Here is a 20,581-nt window from a genome sequence, read left to right on the forward strand (position 1 = left end):
CTGGATGAAATGGAGAAGTTCCTAGACAGATACCAGGTACCAAAGTTGAATCAAGATCAGGTTAATGATCTAAACAGCCCTATATCCCCCAAAGAAATAGAAGCAGTCATTAATAGTCTCCCAACTAAAAAAAGCCCAGGACCAGATGGGTTTAGTGCAGAGTTCTATCAGACCTTCAAAGAAGATCTAATCCCAGTTCTTCACAAACTATTCCACAAAATAGAAACAGAAGGTACTCTACCCAACTCATTCTATGAAGCCACAATTACTCTGATACCTAAACCACAAAAAGACCCAACAAAGATAGAAAACTTCAGACCAATATCCCTTATGAATATTGATGCAAAAATCCTCAATAAAGTTCTTGCTAACCGAATCCAAGAACACATCAAAACAATCATCCATCCTGACCAAGTAGGTTTCATCCCAGGGATGCAGGGATGGTTCAATATACGGAAATCCATCAACATAATCCAGTATATAAACAAACTCAAAGACAAAAACCACATGGTCATCTCGTTAGATGCGGAAAAAGCATTTGACAAGATCCAACACCCATTCATGATAAAAGTCTTGGAAAGATCAGGAATTCAAGGCCCATACCTAAACATGATAAAAGCAATCTACAGCAAACCAGTAGCCAACATCAAAGTAAATGGTGAGAAGCTTGAAGCAATCCCTCTAAAATCAGGGACTAGACAAGGCTGTCCACTTTCTCCATACCTATTCAACATTGTACTTGAAGTCCTAGCCAGAGCAATTCGACAACAAAAGGAGATCAAAGGGATACAAATTGGAAAAGATGAAGTCAAAATATCACTTTTTGCAGATGATATGATAGTATATATAAGTGACCCTAAAAATTCCACCAGAGAACTCCTAAGCCTGATAAACAGCTTCGGTGAAGTAGCTGGATATAAAATTAACTCAAACAAATCAATGGCCTTTCTCTACACAAAGAATAAACAGGCTGAGAAAGAAATTAGGGAAACAACACCCTTCTCAATAGTCACAAATAATATAAAATATCTTGGCGTGACTCTAACTAAGGAAGTGAAAGATCTGTATAATAAAAACTTCAAGTCTCTGAAGAAAGAAATTATAGAAGATCTCAGAAGATGGAAAGATCTCCCATGCTCATGGATTGGCAGGATCAACATTGTAAAAATGGCTATCTTGCCAAAAGCAATCTACAGATTCAATGCAATCCCCATCAAAATTCCAAATCAATTCTTCAACGAATTAGAAAGTGCAATCTGCAAATTCATCTGGAATAACAAAAAACCTAGGATAGCAAAAACTCTTCTCAAGGATAAAAGAACCTCTGGTGGAATCACCATGCCGGACCTAAAGCTCTACTACAGAGCAATTGTGATAAAAACTGCATGGTACTGGTATAGTGACAGACAAATAGACCAATGGAATAGAATTGAAGACCCAGAAATGAACCCACACACCTATGGTCACTTGATCTTCGACAAGGGAGCTAAAAACATCCAGTGGAAGAAAGACAGCATTTTCAACAAATGGTGCTGGCACAACTGGTTGTTAACATGTAGAAGAATGCGAATTGATCCATTCCTATCTCCTTGTACTAAGGTCAAGTCTAAGTGGATCAAGGAACTTCACATAAAACCAGAGACACTGAAACTTATTGAGGAGAAAGTGGGGAAAAGCCTTGAAGATATGGGCACAGGGGAAAAATTCCTGAATAGAACAGTAATGGCTTGTGCTGTAAGATCGAGAATTGACAAGTGGGACCTCATGAAACTACAAAGCTTCTGCAAGGCTAAAGACACCATCAATAAGACAAAAAAACCACCAACAGATTGGGAAAGGATCTTCACCTATCCTAAATCAGATAAGGGACTAATATCCAATATATATAAAGAACTCAAGAAGGTGGACTCCAGAAAGTCAAATAACCCCATTAAAAAATGGGGCTCAGAACTGAACAAAGAATTCTCACCTGAGGAATACCGAATGGCAGAGAAGCACCTGAAAAAATGTTCAACATCCTTAATCATCAGGGAAATGCAAATCAAAACAACCCTGAGATTCCACCTCACACCAGTCAGAATGGCTAAGATCAAAAATTCAGGTGACAGCAGATGCTGGCGAGGATGTGGAGAAAGAGGAACACTCCTCCATTGTTGGTGGGATTGCAAGCTTGTACAACCACTCTGGAAATCAGTCTGGCGGTTCCTCAGAAAATTGGACATAGTACTACCGGAGGATCCAGCAATACCTCTCCTGGGCATATATCCAGAAGATGTCCCAACCGGTAAAAAGGACACATGCTCCACTATGTTCATAGCAGCCCTATTTATAATAGCCAGAAGCTGGAAAGAACCCAGATGTCCCTCAACAGAGGAATGGATACAGAAATTATGGTACATTTACACAATGGAGTACTACTCAGCTATTAAAAAGAATGAATTTATGAAATTCCTAGCCAAATGGATGGACCTGGAGGGCATCATCTTGAGTGAAGTAACACAATCACAAAAGAACTCACACAATATGTATTCATTGATAAGTGGATATTAGCCCAAAACTTAGGATACCCAAGATATAAGATACAATTTGATAAACGCATGAAACTCAAGAAGAATGAAGACCAAAGTGTGGACACTGTGCACCTTCTTAGAATTGGGAACAAAACACCCAGGGAAGGAGTTACAGAGACAAAGTTCGTAGCTGTGATGAAAGGATGGACCATTTAGAGACTGCTGTATCCAGGGATCCGTCCCATAATCAGCTTCTAAACGCTGACACCATTGCATACACTAGCAAGATTTTGCTGAAAGGACCCAAATATAGCTGTCTCTTGTGAGACGATGCCGGGGCCTAGCAAACACAGGAGTGGATGTTCACAGTCAACTATTGGATGTATCACAGGGCTCCCAATGGAGAAGCTAGAGAAAGTACCCAAGGAGCTAAAGGGATCTGCAACCCTATTGTTGGAACAACATGATGTACTAACCAGAACCCTGGAGCTCTTGTCTCTAGCTGCATATGTATTGAAAGATGGCCTAGTCGGCCATCAATGGAAAGAGAGGCCCATTGGACTTGCAAACTTTATATGCCCCTATATAGGGGAATGCCAGGGCCAAAAGAATGGGAATGGGTGGGTAGGGAAGTGGGGGGCGCTATGGGGGACTTTTGGGATAGTATTGGAAATGTAATTGAGGAAAATATGTAATAAAAATATAAAAAAAAAAGAAAACGATTCTATTTCTAGTAATATCAAAATGAATAAAATGCTTGAGAATAAACAAGCAACAACGTCAAAGAATGTACAATGAAAGCTAAAGTTTATGGTTAAAAATTGAAGAAAAGGAAAGGCATCCCATGTTAGTGAGTTAGAAGGACTCATGCATGAACACACATGCACACGCAAGTAAATAAATGTAAGTAAAAGGTTTAAGGCTCCCTCTGTACTTCCTTGATTTGATATCAGGAATGTGGAGTTGGCTTAGTAGGGAAATTTACATCATTAGTAGCTTAAATTATAAACATCTGATTTTTCCTCAGACCTACAAACTAATAATTATAATTTAACAAAATATAGTACCCATTCATGATAAATATCCTAGCAGATTCGAAATAGAGGGATATTGCATTATCCTATTAAGTGAACAGAATTAGTGCAGAAAAGCATTTAGATATTGCCTAGTTGTGGAATCGTGTGCGTATGTTTTTTTTCCTTTATTTTTTATCTCTGAGTGTTTGTGTGCATGGCATATAATATCATGTAGAGGACAGAGGACACCCATGGTGTCATTTCTCAGGCACTGTCTACCTTATTTTTAGTTTCATTGGGACAGGTTCTATCAGTGAACTGGAACTCATCAAGTAGGCTTGATTGGCTGGGCAGTGAGTTCCAGAGATCATTTCTGTTTCCCTAATCTGTAATTGCAAGTGTGCACCATCATCCCGGCTCTTTCTGATGTGGGATTTGGGGACCAAACTCAGGTCCTCAGACTTGCAAGGCAAGCATTTTATTGAATGATGATGCTTTCATGGCATCAGGTGGCAATTCTAAGTTTGGATAAAGCTATAAGAAACTAAAAGTACAAACAAAAGCAAATAGCGCCTGCCTATGGCTGCTTAAACCAGAATGTCTGTCAGCATAGCAGAATACCTCGATGGCTAAAATCCAGCACTCCTACCCTCTGGTGTGAATCCCACAGAAACACATGCTCTTAGCTCCAGGCAACACATCTAAGAATGGTCAACAGCATGGGGCTACTAATAAAACTCTGGAAACAGTGCAGATGGTCAGAGTGAGTTACAGCACATTCATAAGTGACCGTTGCCAGGACGGAATGAAGGAAGCTCAAAGTTAACGTTAAGGCAAAAAAGAGAGGAGGCTTTACATTATTGGAGACGGTTACGAACATAGCACAACTACCAAAAGAAGTGGTTCAGTGTAACACGTAGGAAAGAGGAAAGATGGTTAAGGGACGGATGAGGACTGCATGCAGAGAGCCAGCAGGAGTTATAAAAGCTAACTGCTTTTCTAGTTCATGCTCAGTCATTGAGTTTTTGGTTTTGGTGGTGGATAAGTGTGTGAAAATGTATTTGATAACAAAAGCACAAAATCCAGTGTGAAGCTCTGTAGCTTCAGAATGGCCGTTCTAACTGTACAGAAGTTCACTTAGATGTATGGGCTTTCAGTCTAGTTAATTTTGATGAATGTTTTCTTATAATAAGATTTATAAAATATAAGAAAGAAAAGTAAAGGCACAATTAACACCAAACTAAGGCTGACGTCATACTCCTTAGGAGGCGGTGTTGACTTCAGGTAGGACAAAGAAGGTGATGTAAGGCATGATAACCATTGTGTGCAACAAATATGGATCCCTGGCAGACTGACAAGGTTCACTGGCTCTTTTGTATTTTTCCTTAAGCAGCATATATATTTGATATATTCTTTTGTGGCCAGTGTATATTTCCTACTTTTTAATAAAAGAAATAGCTGTGTCTTTGTCTTAAGCCATTAATGATTCAATAAGGCAGGGTTTCAAAGGCCAGAGGTCCACATGGCCTCATGTGGACTAATAAAACAGACAGGCTTACAAATATTAAGTGTCCCTCCATGTCCGCATGGCTGGAAGCAGATGAAATAATAAGGGTGAGTCTGTGGGATTTACGCTGAGTACAATATCTCTGCACAGTATCACAGAACCCATAGTTCACTGACCCTTCATATTGCCATCATGATTGCAACAGAAGTGGACCCCAATTCAACCAGATCCAAAGGAGTGAGCCAGTGAAAACGGGGACGCCTGTACTATTCTGAACAGCAACATCTATCAAAAGTCTAGTAAAGACATAAAGCTCTTCTCCAGGACAGCAAGTGCATTCTCGCATCTCTTTAACCTCCTGGCAATGGCTTAGAAAGGCCACCACAGCCTAAATGCACTCCGTGGGATTTGCTGCGGTGCTCCTCTCACAACCGTGAGCTTTATCAAATATCAGTTCTTATCTGATTCCCCAGAAGATTGCTGAGGGCTCAGGTGCTCTGAGGGAGGTTGTGATTGGATCTTACGTTTGTGTGGTGTCTCCTTCTGCATCACTCAGCAGGCTTCTCTGCTGATCTGGGCTGGCAACTTCTGTGAGGTATAGGATTCCTGGCTTTTTAGCAAATGTAGAAACTGAGTTTGATACAGATAGAATACTTTTAATAATAAGATTCCCTCCCTTCCTAAAATACCAATGCTGAGGAGGACCAGGCTATACAAACGCAGGTCTTTGGATGGGTTTATATACATGGGAGGAATGGGGGGGAGTCAATCCTAGTATGGTGTTGAGATCTTGTAACCATTCTATGGCATGTAGGAAGATGGGCAAGTTCCCCACAATTCTACCATCAAGTCACTGTGGTATCCTTGTTTATAGGGAGGATCTTTTTTTCTAAAACTTAAAATATTCAACTTACACTAAAGATGTAATCTCCTCCAGTTTAATAAAAAGTAATTATGGAACTGCAAATCAAGAGGAAAATATAGGTTGATTTGATTTGGTTTGGTTTGGTTCTTTTGGATACAAAGATGAGGCCTACTGTGGTCCTTCTGGTCTTTGTATTTCCTGAACTCTCCATTCCAGTATCTTCTGACTTTATCTCAGTGTTCCAGTCCCCGGTAGACTAAAGAATTCACCTCACTCATTTCCGGATGCAGGAACTTCCTGGTCAGATACAAAGTCACCGACTGATTCGCGAGCTAGCCTTTATCCAGTGGCATCAGGTGCCAGGAGATGGCAATGGACATAGTCTATAAAATCTGCCTCTGGCAGGGGCTGTGGATGGCCAAAGCCATTCTGGAATGAATTCAGGAGAGAGAGAGAGAGAGAGAGAGAGAGAGAGAGAGAGAGAGAGAGAGAGAGAGAGAGAGACAGAGACAGAGACAGAGACAGAGAGACAGAGAGACAGAGACAGAGCAATATAGACATTCTGGCTTCTTTCACCTTTTGAGAATGTGATATGCAGAGTAAACCATTGATCCTTGCAGTCCTAGGAAAACAGCCCATCATGCAGCACCTTCCCAGTTCCATTACACAGAATTAACAAAGGAGCTGGAAGATGAGTGGGTAAGAGTGTTTGCTGGGCAATCTTAAAACCCAAGTTCAGAGCTTCAGCACCCTCTTACAGCATCAGGCATAGCTGTGTGTGCCCACTACCACATTATTAGAGGTTTGCTGGATTGCTGGCTTCCAGCTTAGCTAAACAATCATGTACTGCAATCTCATGTGAGGGAAGGAGAGAGGGAGAGAGAGAGAAAGAGAGAGAGAGAGAGAGAGAGAGAGAGAGAGAGAGAGAGAGAGAGAGAGAGAGGAAAAAGAAAGACAGAGAGAGAGAGAGGAAAAAGAAAGACAGAGAGAGAGAGAGAGAGGAAAAAGAAAGACAGAGAGAGAGAGAGAGAGAGAGAGAGAGAGAGAGAGGAAGACAGAGAGAGAACTGTATATTAAGACACATCTGCCTGCAGTGGTTTGAATAGATATGTCCCTCATAGATTAGTGCCTTTGAATGTTTAACCATAGCAAGTGGCATTATTAGGAGAGTGGCCTTGTTAGAGGAAGTGTGTCACTGTGGAGGCAGGGCTTTGAGGATTTAAATGCTCACGTTACCTTGGTCATGAACATGCTGTCAGATGAGCATATTTCCTGTAACTGCCCTTGGCCAAGGCAATAGAATCCCAGCTGACCCAACAAGGCTACTTACAGGCAGAAACACAGAGGCAAAGGCTCAAGCATGGACTAGTGCTCTGTGAAAGGTGAATGCCAGGCCTCCTGCTCAAGACTATAAAATTCAGAATCCTCTGACCACAGGAGGTACCCTCCCACCCTCACTCACCCTTGCCATCTTTTGGGAAGGCCATCCTGTCCTTGTCTCTGCCAAGCCCCAAGTGTAGCTCTGTGTGTGAGTACGAGTGTGTGTACAGATGCCTGTGTGTCTGCACAGCCATGCAGAGCTCAGCAGTTGACTAGGGTGTCTTTCTCACCTCACCCCAAGTTGCTTTTAGAGGCAGGCTCTATCACTGACCATGTAGCTACTTTGATTATAGATTGTCTGGTTAGCAAGCTCCTGTGACCTGCCTATTGTGCCCCCAGTGCTGGGACCTCAGGGGCACAATGTCATATCTGGCTTTTTATGTGAGTGCAGGACCCCATATTTGTGCAGCAGCTACTTAGCCTGCTGAGCCAGCTCCTTGGCCCCTGTTTAGATGTCTTCTGAGCACCAGATTTTAAGCTACAGTTTGATCCATCCACTGGTGTCTATCTTCCTCTTTCTTTTCTTTACCTAACTGTGGAGATAGAACCCAAGAGCTCATGATGGCTAATCACTCTGCCACTGAGCTGTACTCCAGCCTTGTTTGGTTTGAATGTGTCCTGCTCTGAGTTTACTAGAAACGGAATCCTCAAATCCCTCTCTTGATGGTATTTTGAGCATGGGTCTTTGGGAAGCAGTTAGGGTTAGAGAAGGACAAGAGGATGCTCCTGCTTCCTCACCATGGCACTAATGGCCTCAGCATCACAGGTAAAACACTGAAGAAGCTGATATTCTTGCTCTGTCTCACTATGGGATGCAGCAAAAGATGCAGCTGGTCAGTCTTGGACTTCTCCATTACCAGAAATAGAAGAAACACATTATTTTCTTCATGGATTAACAGTAAGTGCTATTATGTGATACTCTTTGTTACCTGCTTCCAGACTGCCCCAAGGTATCATTTTACAGTGTCTTCTTACAATACAAATAACACACACACACACACACACACACACACACACACACACAGAGACAGAGACAGAGAGACAGAGAGACAGAGAGACAGAGAGACAGAGACAGAGACAGAGACAGAGACAGAGAGAGGGGTCAGTGTGGTATGGACATAGATAACACTCAGAATCTCAGGCATACCAATGAAAAGCAACGTACCTCTAGATCCTTATAAAATGGCTCAAGAAAAAGCCATTGAGTCTTTATGCTCAAAGCCGATCATTCCTGAGTGTCTGTCTAATGTAATCACTCACAGCTTAAGTATGTACAGCTCCACCCCGTCCCCAGTCCACTCCTGGGCATCGTTACCATCAGCTTCTTCATCCTTACATCTTTGTCTTCATTATTGTGCAAAAAGGATCAGTAAGGGACAGCTGCTGGGTTTCCTTGGTTTAGTTTTCATCCTTTCAGGTTTCATAGACTTAGCAGAGAGGGATTTTTTTTTCATAGAAAAAAAACCACAAAGAACATCCCAGCTGGTCTTCTGTATCTATGTGGGGTGAACTTTGCGCTGAATGGGAGTCTGTCTGAGGACAGTAGCAACCTAACCACAAGGGGATGTAAGTCCCCCATTGCCTTCACTCCCATGTTGTTGTGTCCCCCATCACTAAAAGGAACTGAATGTAGTGCCATATACATGGTAGGCAGGGACTCTGGCACAGGGCTGTATTCCCAGCTTTACATGGGCATTTTTACATGGTATAATTTAAGACGTAATTTTTCAGTTTATCAACATACATCTGACTATGACACACCTATGCCTTGGACTTCCACTCTGACTGTTGGCTAGCTATTTGGTGGTCATCTAGATTTGTGTTAATCGACTCTACAGGAAAAATCACATCTGAAGACTAGGTTGATAGATAGAAAGTAACTGAATAAAGGCCAGTGTGTGAAAGGACACCAGAAGACAGGGAACTGCTGTTTGCTGCCACATGTGCAGGAGGAGGACACGTGGATGAAGCTGGGGTAGTAGATTTTAGGGAAGGACTTCAGATTCCAGATTAAAGAACGAAATGGTCAAGGCATTGTTCTGTGGCCTCCCTTCCCCCAGCCTGGAACCTGCTTGCTCAAGGGTGGAGCTTCCTGCTCATTCGTCCTGCCACGCCTACTGCTGGACCCTGCCTTTGCTGCCTGGAGGCACACACGTGTTCGTCCTGCTACTGGACCCTGAGTTACTTGGCGGGATATTGGGTTCCCTCCCCCTTCCTTTATAACTGAGTGTCTGGAAATAGTAAAATTGAGCTTTGATCAGAATGTTATCTTAGCTCCGTTCTTTCTTCCGCCCCATCTAGATTCCTCTCTTTTTAGCTCGAACTGCCATTCTCAGTTGAACCGTTCGTGTTGTGGACTGCGGGCAGGCCGCAACATTGTTCCACAATAAAATGGTGTTTGTAGTTTAACTTTATGGTGGAGTTACTTACAGTATGAGGGCAAAGGTGGTTTATTGCAGGGTAACCAAAGGTCCCATATTGCTCAGGATTTCATTCTTTTCTTGGTCACAAGATATCCAGTGCTTTGGCTGGGTTGGAGAATGAATAGTTGATAAGTCATATAGGCATGAGAATTGCAAGGAGGCTAATTCTACAATCAACAAGACAACAAGGTTCTTGTGTTAAAGGGTCTTTATTCTATTCTGTTCCAATGGATAATGTCTTTCCAAAATTTCATGGAAACTCCTTTGTTCTGAGTGTATTTTAGCTGTAAAACCTTGTATTAAAGAACTATACTGACTCAATGGTATGAATATACATACACATATGGCCAGCTGTGGAGGAGCTACTGTGCAGAAAACCATATGTTAGCAGTACTTCACAACTTCCTGATGCTGAGACCCTTTAATACAGTTCCTCATGCTGTGGTGACCCTCAACCATAAAATTATTTTTTGTTGCTACTTCATAACTATAATTTTGCTACTGTTATGAATCGTAAATATCTGATATGCAGAATATCTGATATGTGACCCCATGGGGGTTGTGACACATGGGTTGAGAGCCACTGTGCTAGAGGAAGAAAAGTTTGAAGCTTATAAAACTGCTAAAGGTTCCCAGGGAGGGTCCACTTGTGACACCCTACTACTTAATATTTGTGATGTCCCAGACAATTAATGAACTTTTAAAAAATTATTTTACAGTTGAGATTGCTGAAGATGTTGAATAACGTTGCCGGCTCCTAAGCAGGACAGTAATATTTTAAAATGAGACCTTCTAACTCCACTCCCTGCAGGACACCTTACCACTGCCCCCCTTCCCGCCTCCTCATCCATCCCCACATCTGCCCTCTTTATAGTTCTGGCTCTGAGCACAGATGCCCACCTCCTGGGAAATAAATGAGCTGCCTGAGACAGAACTAGCCTACTGCCTCAAAAGAGCCAGTAGCCTGAAGGAAATTTAAGGGGGAGCCACATGAATAATTAAGAGCCCAGAAGAATTGATCTGTCAGGAAAGATTAAAGGAATTCAATAAAGTGTACTTTGCCTAAGCTAAGCCGAGGGAGGAGGAGTAGGGGGGTGTTGAGGAGCAAGGGAATAATGTTTTCACAGGCTAGGTGGGCTTTCTGCTGGCTACATGCAGCTCAAAGAGGCAATGGTAAACACACAAAGTCAAACCTGAAGGATATATAAACCCAAGAACCATGCTTACCCCACTGTCCACTGAAGAACACGGTCTATGTACCCTAAGTAAATCGATAAGATCCCAAGAGTTCTGTTTCCCCCTTTCCAAGTCAACTGCAGAAATCACTGAGTTCAAAGTCTTGGCTGGGTCTCTTGAACAGCCAGGTAGTTCAGGTAACTCACATGTGGAAGTGAATTACTTTACAGAACCTATCAGTTCTCAATTACACAAGACAGACAGCTTAGAACTTCGATGGACTAACATGAATATGACCTTTCTGGACTCTGCTCTGTGCATCACAAAAATATTTTGTCCCATATTTGCTTGCCCAGTATCACACACATGGCTATGTTTCCACAAGGTTTTGTTTTCCTTTTAATTCCAGAGTCCACTCTATAGTTATTCATGTCCTGTGATAATTTTCCAAGCCAAGCACTAGGCTAATTGTCAGCCTGCTGTGGTGGCCAAGACTGGCTAAGACCTTGCCCTCATGAGGCTGTGTAGTTCAGTGATAGAGATCAGCATTTGAGTGACACTCACAAAGGCCATCTGTGTAAAATACTGTGAATGACCGTGAGGAAAGGAACGGATGCAGTGCTAATCATGCTAAGAAACAAGAATGCAATGAAACACAATGCAAAGAAACACAAGAGTTAAAATGCTAAATATGGAAGTTGCTAAAACATGCAAATTTTGACTGATGATACTCAGGTAGCATCCAAGTAATCTTTATATAGAGACAGGCAGACAGACTGACAGACAGACAGACAGACAGACAGACAGACAGACAGAGATAAGAATGCATCAGGCAGTTCTTTTGAAGTATTTTCATGGAACAGAACAGGGTCAGCAGTAGGTTCTGTACCTAAGCTTTGAATCCAAATATAGGGCACTTGACAAGATCATTGAGAAAAATGGCTTTGATTCTGGAGAAATAGGGGAACCAGATGCTATAAATAAAGGTGTCTCCAGCGGGAATTCTATTCTTCAAACAGGGCCAGTCCAAGGTGCCCAAGTTTGTCCTACAGTGATGAGTCACTGTAGAGTCCTCCAAAGACTCCTTGTGAGGTGTCAATGCCTATGCTCAACCACAAGGCTACCCAGTTACAAAAGCAGTATTGGCAACACTTTCAAAAGGTTCCTCCAGAGTCCTCTCATCCCCTATGCGTAACACTATCAGGAATGAAACCACTTCTCCAGCATATACCCAACTGCTGCACAAATAGGCCATGAGCACATTCTTACTTCAGCACACACTCTGCTTCCTTTGGTCAAGGTGATGCCTCGTTGATGCCGCTATTCAGGTTGTAGTCTCTGAGTCGGACAAGCACCAGCAGTGATTGGAGAAATGGTCAACTCGAGTTCTCAGTAATGGCAGTTGGCTACTGTGTCTTGGCTTTGGGAATGCCAATCAACCTGAACTCCTACTGGAAATGAAAAATAAAGCAGGAAAATCCATAGTGTCTTGGTGTTAGGTTTCAGTACCGAAAAGATACCCAAGAAAAACAATTGAAGTTAAAACATTTATTTTGGCTAATGGTTTTACGGGTGTCAAGTGGTAACTGGCTGGTTTTATTGTGTCTGAACCTCTGCTGAGGCCGAGTACCATGGTGGAAGAAGAACACCACTGCTTATTTCATGGTAGCCAGGAAAAGGAAGAGAGACAGATAGGGAGACAAAGATGTGCTACTCAGAGGCACACCCTATACAAACAAGCCCCGCCTGCTAACAGCCCATCCAGCCATGAACTGATTATTGCACATCTTCACCCAATCAGCAGTCAATAATGTGGTGCAATTAGCTGGGGACCAAGCCCCTAATACAGAAGCTTCTGGAAAGGACACTTTCTATCTAACCCATAAAACTTTCCTCTTTAAAATGTTTGGGGTCCTAGCATTGGAGGTAGTGCTAATGGGCAGCGAGTGAATCCAACTGTGTTGGGCTGCATCAGCAGACACCAGGATGACAGACCTCTACTATACCTGAGATAAGGGAATTTAAGACTTACAAATGAGAAGTGGAGGGATCAGAATTCCAATAGCTTTTTCCTTTTCTGATCCCAATTAACTTCTAGCCCTTACAGCCATCATTCAACTTTTTCTCTCTCCAAATTTTATTATCAGGTACACCTTATATAAGTAGAATTGTATAATATTTATATTTTTGTGAGTGGCTCATTTCACATAGCATAATGTCCTTAAGGTTTGTCCATATTTTGGCATATGTCAGATCTATCCTTTTCAAAGGAAATATTCCATTGCATGCACATGACACAGGTTTATACACGCACCAGTGATGGGAGCCTGGGCAGTTTCCATCTTCTGCTGGTTGTTGGAATGCTGTTAGAAAAATGCCCAGGAAGCTCCTAAGATCTGCTCCCAATCTTTATCTCAGAATTGTTGGATCTTACAAGGATTCTATTTTTAAACTTTTTGGATGTTGTGGATTGGCTTGGTTTTGGGGTTTTGTTTTTTAGGACTTGACATGCTTTCTTCCTTTGCAGCTATGCTGTTTTATATTCTCCCCATCCAGGCACAGCAGCCTTATCTTTGCCACACAGTCTCCACTCCCTTGCTGTTCACTGTAGACTTTTGCTCCATGAGCATTTCCATCACTGGAGGTTTACTGTGTCCATCTGGCTTTGAGTGCTTAGCATCTCACTAAGGATTATGAACTTAGGGGATGTCGTTTTGGTAAAATGTATGGTTTCATTCTTGGCTTCTATAGGTAGCATATTTTTATCTCATAAGGTACAACCTCATTTTCCATTCTCTCATGCTGTTACCTATGTGCCATTCTGGGTGTTCACTGAAGGAATGGTTGGCTCAAGGACACATACAATTCAGAGTGGATGATCTGCTCACGGGACAGTGAGAAAAGACCGCTGCGTCCCTTCCCAACTGAGCTGGTGACTGAGAGTCTCTGCCTGAGAACTCTGTTGTCTACCAGAAGGACTATCTTTCCTCACAAGCACACCACAAATAGCAAGAATATGTTCCTGAGAATAAATTCTCCAATGGCTGCTCTCACCCAGGGGCAAAGGGATACTGGTGTATCAACATTTGGGCCTGTCAAGGACCAGCCTTGGCTTAGAAAGTTATTAAACAAATGACTTGAAGTCAAATCGTGGGTCCAAGCTGATGGTGACCTATTTCTGCTTGAGACAGCTTTCCAGATTGCTTTTTTCTCTGTTCTGATTCTCTCTCTCTCTCTCTCTCTCTCTCTCTCTCTCTCTCTCTCTCTCTCTCTCTCTCTCTCTCTCTCTCTCTCTCTCCTGCTTGAGACAGTTCTCCAAGCAGTTCTCTCTTGGTATTCTAAAAATTTCTCTGGATAGCTCATCTCTTGCAGATCATAAGCCCAGTCTTTTATTTTACATATCAATCCAGTCATTTGCTCCAGGTTTCCTTTTGATTATTCTATCAATCAGCATCCCATGACCCCAGCCCTCTCTTTCTTAGGAGACAGCAAACATAGTTCTTTTTTTAACATTGCAAAAGAACTCAGATATCTGCTTGCCACTGTTAAGCACAGAGGATAAGCTAGCTGGGTAGGGCCGCACCCCTGCCTCTGCTGTGCTCTGAGTTTACTTCTTCATCTTCCTGCATGGCTTTGATGGTAAATGAAGGAAATGCTTAAGCAACCATGAATATTAAGAACTATAGACAGGGGCCTTCTGTACAATGTGCTGTGCATTTTCTACACGGAAAGGAGCTAAAGAAGTTTGGTCTAGCATTTAAGGCACAGTTCAAACCAGGCTGCTATAGGAGACTGTACTTGCTATAGGAAAAGATGGAGAGAAGAGGTTGTGACTAAGCAAACACCCAGTGAGGCTCTGCCCAAGGAGTAGTGTTCATGTTTCTCACCTTACATTCATCCAGCTCTTGAAAAATGTGACATGATTTAACCACCAACCAAAAGCTACAGCTTATTTTATATATCTGAAACTCTCAGCCGGTAGAAATGTGTATGTACTGAGGAGGGGGTTGGGGTATGAAGGAAGGGGGATCCTGAGAAAATGATTGAGAATCGTGGAAATTCGTAACTATAGAAAGATATTTGTTTTGGGTTTTAGGAAGATTCTAATCCCCTATCTGACACAGGGTCCAAGAAAATGGAAACCACTTGAAACAGTGCGTTGCTTGAGGGAAGATGTTTTTACTCTTCTCTGTCACCAGTATACACTGCTAATCTACAAACATTGGTGTGAACAATGAAGGGGAAACCACTCCAGTCATCTGAAGTTCGGGCTTTTAAACAAAGGAGGACTCTTCCCTGGAGTTCATTTCTAACCCTCAGCTACAGTTAAATGCAACCATTTTGGAAGAGCCTTTCAAAGGCTATTGATGGTCAAATTGCACTATTGATTGGTACAAACTGCAGACTCAGAGCCTCCCATCCAAATCCCCTTTAGCTGATCTTGAATGGCTGTGTTTTCTTTTATTCTTGGTGTCTGACTTTTCATACTTCTCTTTGCTACATTGTGTTTTTTGTTTATTTTTTGCATTCCACTGTCACCAGAAACATGATAAATATCAGAAAGCTCCTAATTTGAGCCCAAGGATAATTCAGAAAAAATATTCAGGGGTGGAGCCAACATATCATAATCGAGCAGAAACTTGCAGGGAAATCTACCAGGCAATCAGGAGAGTCCTCGGTGGGAATCACACTCTCCAGAAATAAGCTTAAGAAGGATGCACAGAAGCATAATCTCTGTTGTGTCTTATAGACACCCCAGAAACAAGGCTTTACATTGACCCAAAGGAAGAGCCCCCTCTCTCCCACTGAACACCGCTCCAATCTGCTAACCACAAGAGAAAACTAGAGAGAAAACCAAGAAGTAGTCCTTTTGCAAGGTGATAACTTGAAAGACAGGCAGTCAGCTCTACTGGGGACTTTCAGAAATAAGGAGTAGGGATTGGGAAGCCTCCATCAACAGTGTTGTCTAACTCCATCCGTTGGTGTCCCCAGCACCCTTTCTCAGCGAGCTCTAGAGAAACGCCAGGGGACTGGTCTCAACAAGACTGGTGGTACAGGCACACCGAAGGATACGGCTACTTGTGTTTTCAGTCACAGTACTCCCTCACAGAGTCTGAACTCGTTTCCTATCTCCTGCCCTGCTGTCCTTTCTTCCTCTCCATTGGATTCATTATGATTCTGTTGTTGAAAGTAGGGGGCCAGCATTCACTGGCCAAGAATCTAAGGCACATTGGCTACATTTTCTCCTTGCCAAACGGACAACCTCTGATTCAAAGAATGAAAAACCCCCACATTTTCAGCCCTTTGAAGCTGTCGTTCAGACAAAAGAGGACTCCATCTCATTTCTATTCCTTCAGCTACAGTTAAATGTAGCCATTTTTGAAGGGCTAGTGATGGCCAAATTGCACAATTGATTGATACCAACCGCAAACTCAGAACCTCATCCAAATCCCTTTAATTGGTCTTCAATGATACTCTTTTTAAAAATTATTTGGGCAGGGAAAGGAAAGAAATGTGCCAAAGACAACTTACACAAAGAAAATTAACACCCTGTCTTTGTTCCATTTTCTCTGGCATAGATACAGACTTCCAAGTTATTATTTTTTTTCTCCTTGAGGAGAAGTTGTAAGAATGTGAACAGCAGTTGGGACTTTTCTTGTTCAGTTACCATAATTAGAAAAATAGACTAAAATTATGCAGAAGCAGATTGAGGGGGAAAGACAGCCTGGCTTTCATATGAAATAGTGAATTCTTTTTTTAAATTCAAAGATGCTTCTCCCTCCGTACATGTCTTTCATCTCAGAGCAGTTCGTGCACTGCTTTTAAGTCTCAGGTTTAACAGCTACTGCCTCCTTCAAAGAACTGGAAGCATTGATTGGAAGTGTGTCCATGCCACTGTGGCTGTTTGCTAAGAGGGTGTTCTGGAGCTGCAGAGATGGCTCAGTCAGTAAACCACTTGCCATGAATCCATGAGAACCTGATTGTGACATGTCCCCCTGGGACCTATGGTGCTATGTCAACTCTATGGCCACAATCGCAGCTCTGTGGAAGTGGAGATTGGAAGAGCCATGTGGCCTGCTAGCTAGTCAGCCTATTTGAATCAGTAAGGTCCAGGTTCAGGGTGAGATTGTGTCAGACTTAAAGTAAAGAACAATTGAAGAAGATACTAACTGGTGTTAACCTTGGGCCTCTACATGTAACACACACACACACACACACACACACACACACACACACACACACACACACGTTCACAGGTATACAAATGGGGCCTATGAGCTCTGATACCCAGCCTCCTACTAGAATGAAAGAATACACAAAGACAAAAGGGAATCTATTGTGCTCTGGGTTTCATACACGTTCCTTCTACTTTTCTCAACACTATAACCTGGGCTCTAATACCCCCTCGAGGGAGGTCCAGTACTTAATTATCCTGGTTCCCCTGTCATCCAAGAGCTCCTCTTTGAATCTCCATAGCATCTCTGCCTATCTCTCATTGGTTTCTCATCACTTGGCCTTGTTCTTTCTTCTTTATGCTCTCAGCCAGCCCACATTGACGGCCCCTGGATGGAATACTGTCTTGGACAGTGCTTTGCTCCCCTGTGGTACTTAGCATGAGACTGGGTACAATGAGTAATATATAGATTTTCCTTTCTTGTCCTTACATATCTCCAAGCCTGAGTTCTACCAGCAGTGTTCCTCTCTACCAATCACTACAAATACAGCCCTCTGTGGCCACAGACCTGGGAACCTGCACACTCATCTTCTTGTTGGATGACTCCCACCATGACCCAAGTTTTCCTTCAAACAATGCTTGTTGGGCAGACAGCCTTGATAACCTCTGTGAACTCAATATAGTTAGGTAAATTCACAAAGCTTTAACCATAAGGACCATATTACATGTGGGTGACACTAAAATGTCAATTGTAACTCCTGTTGCTGTGCGCATGTGACCAGATCTGAGCCAGTTTGGTTCTGCAGGAGTATTCTGAACACAGTACAGACCATCTTTCATCAGATGCCCTCATCAGTAGGCTGTAATGTCTCCTGGTCGCCTCCTGTTACTCATCCCAAGCAGGGTCTTTTGTTCCATGGTCCCACTGTTCCCTCTCATAGGTACACAATCTCATCCACTCTCCCTCCAGCCTATATACTACTCAACCTCATTTGCTCCTCCTTTCTTTCTTCCTGCCTTTCTGTCTTTTTCTTGTGCCCCAGCCCAAGCCAACATCCATCTGTCTCCTAAGCATCTCTGACAGCCGCTCTTATGAAAAACAATCTCTCCCTTCTTTGTCTTTCCAAGTGTGGATAGTTAAATTATACAGCACAACACTTGCTCCCCTTCCTCTGGCATATCAGCACTTGGTTTTAAATGTTGATTTCTCAACCTAGATTGTAAGGTCCCTGACAACAGAGATGGTGTCTCATAGTCTTTTCTTTATGGGTCCATGGGTTAAGTGTCAATCAGTTCTTGATATCTTCACAGTGGGAGATACAGGATAGTGTTGTGGCAGTTTATGTTAAAATGCACGTGATATTTGAAAAGTGTGAAAGTAAAAAGATTGTGGGAGCGATCTGAGGAGAGGAATGAAATTTGGGTGTAATTCTTGGGATATAAAATTAAAAGGCCATCTGCCTTTGAGATGCGGCAGATGTGCAATTGATATTCTCAGCTCATTTGCCACTTGAATTTTGCAGACATTTAATGCTGTAATTGTTTATACAGTAAGATTATAAATACCCTTTGGAGACTACCTTGCTTCTTACACTCCATCTCCCTGCAACCAGCCCATATGAACTGGTTCTTACTGAACTCAAGCTTCCAAAGTCGGAGAGAGAGAGAGAGAGAGAGAGAGAGAGAGAGAGAGAGAGAGAGAGAGAGAGAGAGAGAGAGAGAGAGAATAGCAGGGTGCCATTGAAGTAATTGGATAATATTTATAAAAATGTAAGGAGATATTGTCTTGATCTATCCTTCCCCATCTAGAATTTTGTACCATGCCATGTGCCAGCCACTTGCACAAAGATGTCTGCACGTGTACGAACATCACCGTAGAGTAGTTTGCAATGATAATGTATTAAATTAGCCTAAGTACCCATCAGTGAGGGACTATTAAATATATTTTGTCATCCAAGTAACAAAACCTGTACAGACTTTGTAAAGAATGTGATTGAGCTGTAGGGAGTGACAAGGAAAGAGATCACATATGCCCAGGGAGTCTCTGGAAGGATATAAGAAACTAAAACCTGGCATGGAAGGTAAGCTCATTTTTATTATGTTTTTATTTATATTTAAGAACATTTTAGCCATAAAGGTGTTTTTACTTCTAAACCTAAAAAAAGGAATTTTCAAGTAATGATATTCACATTTCAAATGATTTAGACTGCACATGTGTATGACTGGATATCTACATAAAGTTTCAAAATCTTTCTGATATTTTTTGTCTATATGACCATAATTACAAATACTCATTTTTAAAAGTGGCTTGCTCTTTCTTTCCTCATCACATTCTAACTATTCTGTTACGCTGGTATCTGGGCAGTGGACATGACTGGTGAAGTCTGCAGCAGTAAGACATTAAGATAGTCGAAGCTTCATGCTCTTTAGAGGACCTACGTTCACAGAATAATGACTATATTTGAGTATTCTTGGCTTTCTCTGGAAGAAGCAAATGTCCTGAATGAAGAATAAAGAGTGTCTCTCTCATCTATCCTATTTATTTGCATTCCTACTATGCCTGCATTTACCCAGAGATTGTGGTCTTGGTTGTCTACACAGTAGTCATTAGCATGCTTCCTCTTTGCAATGAGACTAAACTGATGGCCGACTTCTTGCCTTATCTCCATGAAAGCTGCAGAGGAGGTTTTTAGAATCCTTAGCTGCAGACAACAGAACCTACTCTAATTAGCTTAAACAGAAAGGCACATATGGTAGGGTACTTGAATGACAGGAATATAAGAGTAAAGACCTGGGGAGTCAACTCAGTGGGTAAAATGCTTTCCACATAATCACAAGGACATGAAAGGCTGGGCAAAGCTGGCACACACCTGTAGCCCTAGCATTGGGGTTTGAGACAGGTAAATACCACGGATGGCTGGCCAGTCAGGCTAGCCAAAATAAGCAAGATCTAGGTCTCAAAATCTAAAGTGGAGAAGAGGTGGAGGAAGGAACTAATAGTGACCTCTGTCATATATATATATATATATATATATATATATATATATATATATATATCATTATTAGCAATAGATATAATAGCCATAAGTACCATGTGTGTGTGTGTGTGTATGATACTATTGCAGCATAGTTTAGAGTTTACACACACACACACACACACACACACACACACACACACACACACACACACGATGTCTGTGGATGTTTACTTCTGCTGAAACTCTTTGTGTACCCTATCACCTGGTCTCTACCATGAAGTTCTAATAGAATCTCCTCCAAGGCATCTTCATTCACATGAAAAATGTTCTGAGCATGTGCTATATATGTAGGCATTCAACTAAGTGCTGAACCAAGATAAATGGTGAAGGAGTCATAGTCCTTGTTTTTAATAAATTCATTACCCATACACTAACCTCCTTTTCTCCATGTAGTTCTTCTATATGGGCTGTTCTTTCAACCACAGACACCACAGGCTGTCTACACTGACACCACTTTCTGCTTTCAAATCTGATTGTTGGAATGAGCCCAT

The 20,581-nt window shown here is 42.1% G+C and overlaps 1 protein-coding gene and 1 long non-coding RNA gene across 3 annotated transcripts in view; both read right to left on the minus strand.

Moving 5' to 3' along the window:
• LOC147005990 (uncharacterized) overlaps nucleotides 1-12,377 on the minus strand; it is a 50,766-nt gene extending 38,389 nt beyond the window's left edge. The window contains exons 1-2 of the long non-coding RNA XR_015045480.1: nucleotides 12,147-12,377; nucleotides 9,709-9,806 (exon numbers count right to left, since the gene is read on the minus strand). This is a non-coding gene — a long non-coding RNA (uncharacterized LOC147005990). The remainder of the gene's footprint in view (nucleotides 1-9,708; nucleotides 9,807-12,146) is intronic.
• Nucleotides 1-20,581, minus strand: part of Frmd4a (FERM domain containing 4A) — a 600,187-nt gene that overhangs the window by 564,837 nt on the left and 14,769 nt on the right. The window lies entirely within an intron of this gene.

This window comes from Mus caroli, unplaced genomic scaffold, assembly GCF_978045245.1.
Source record: "Mus caroli unplaced genomic scaffold, Mus_caroli_1 scaffold_2, whole genome shotgun sequence".
NCBI classification, from domain to species: domain Eukaryota; kingdom Metazoa; phylum Chordata; class Mammalia; order Rodentia; family Muridae; genus Mus; species Mus caroli.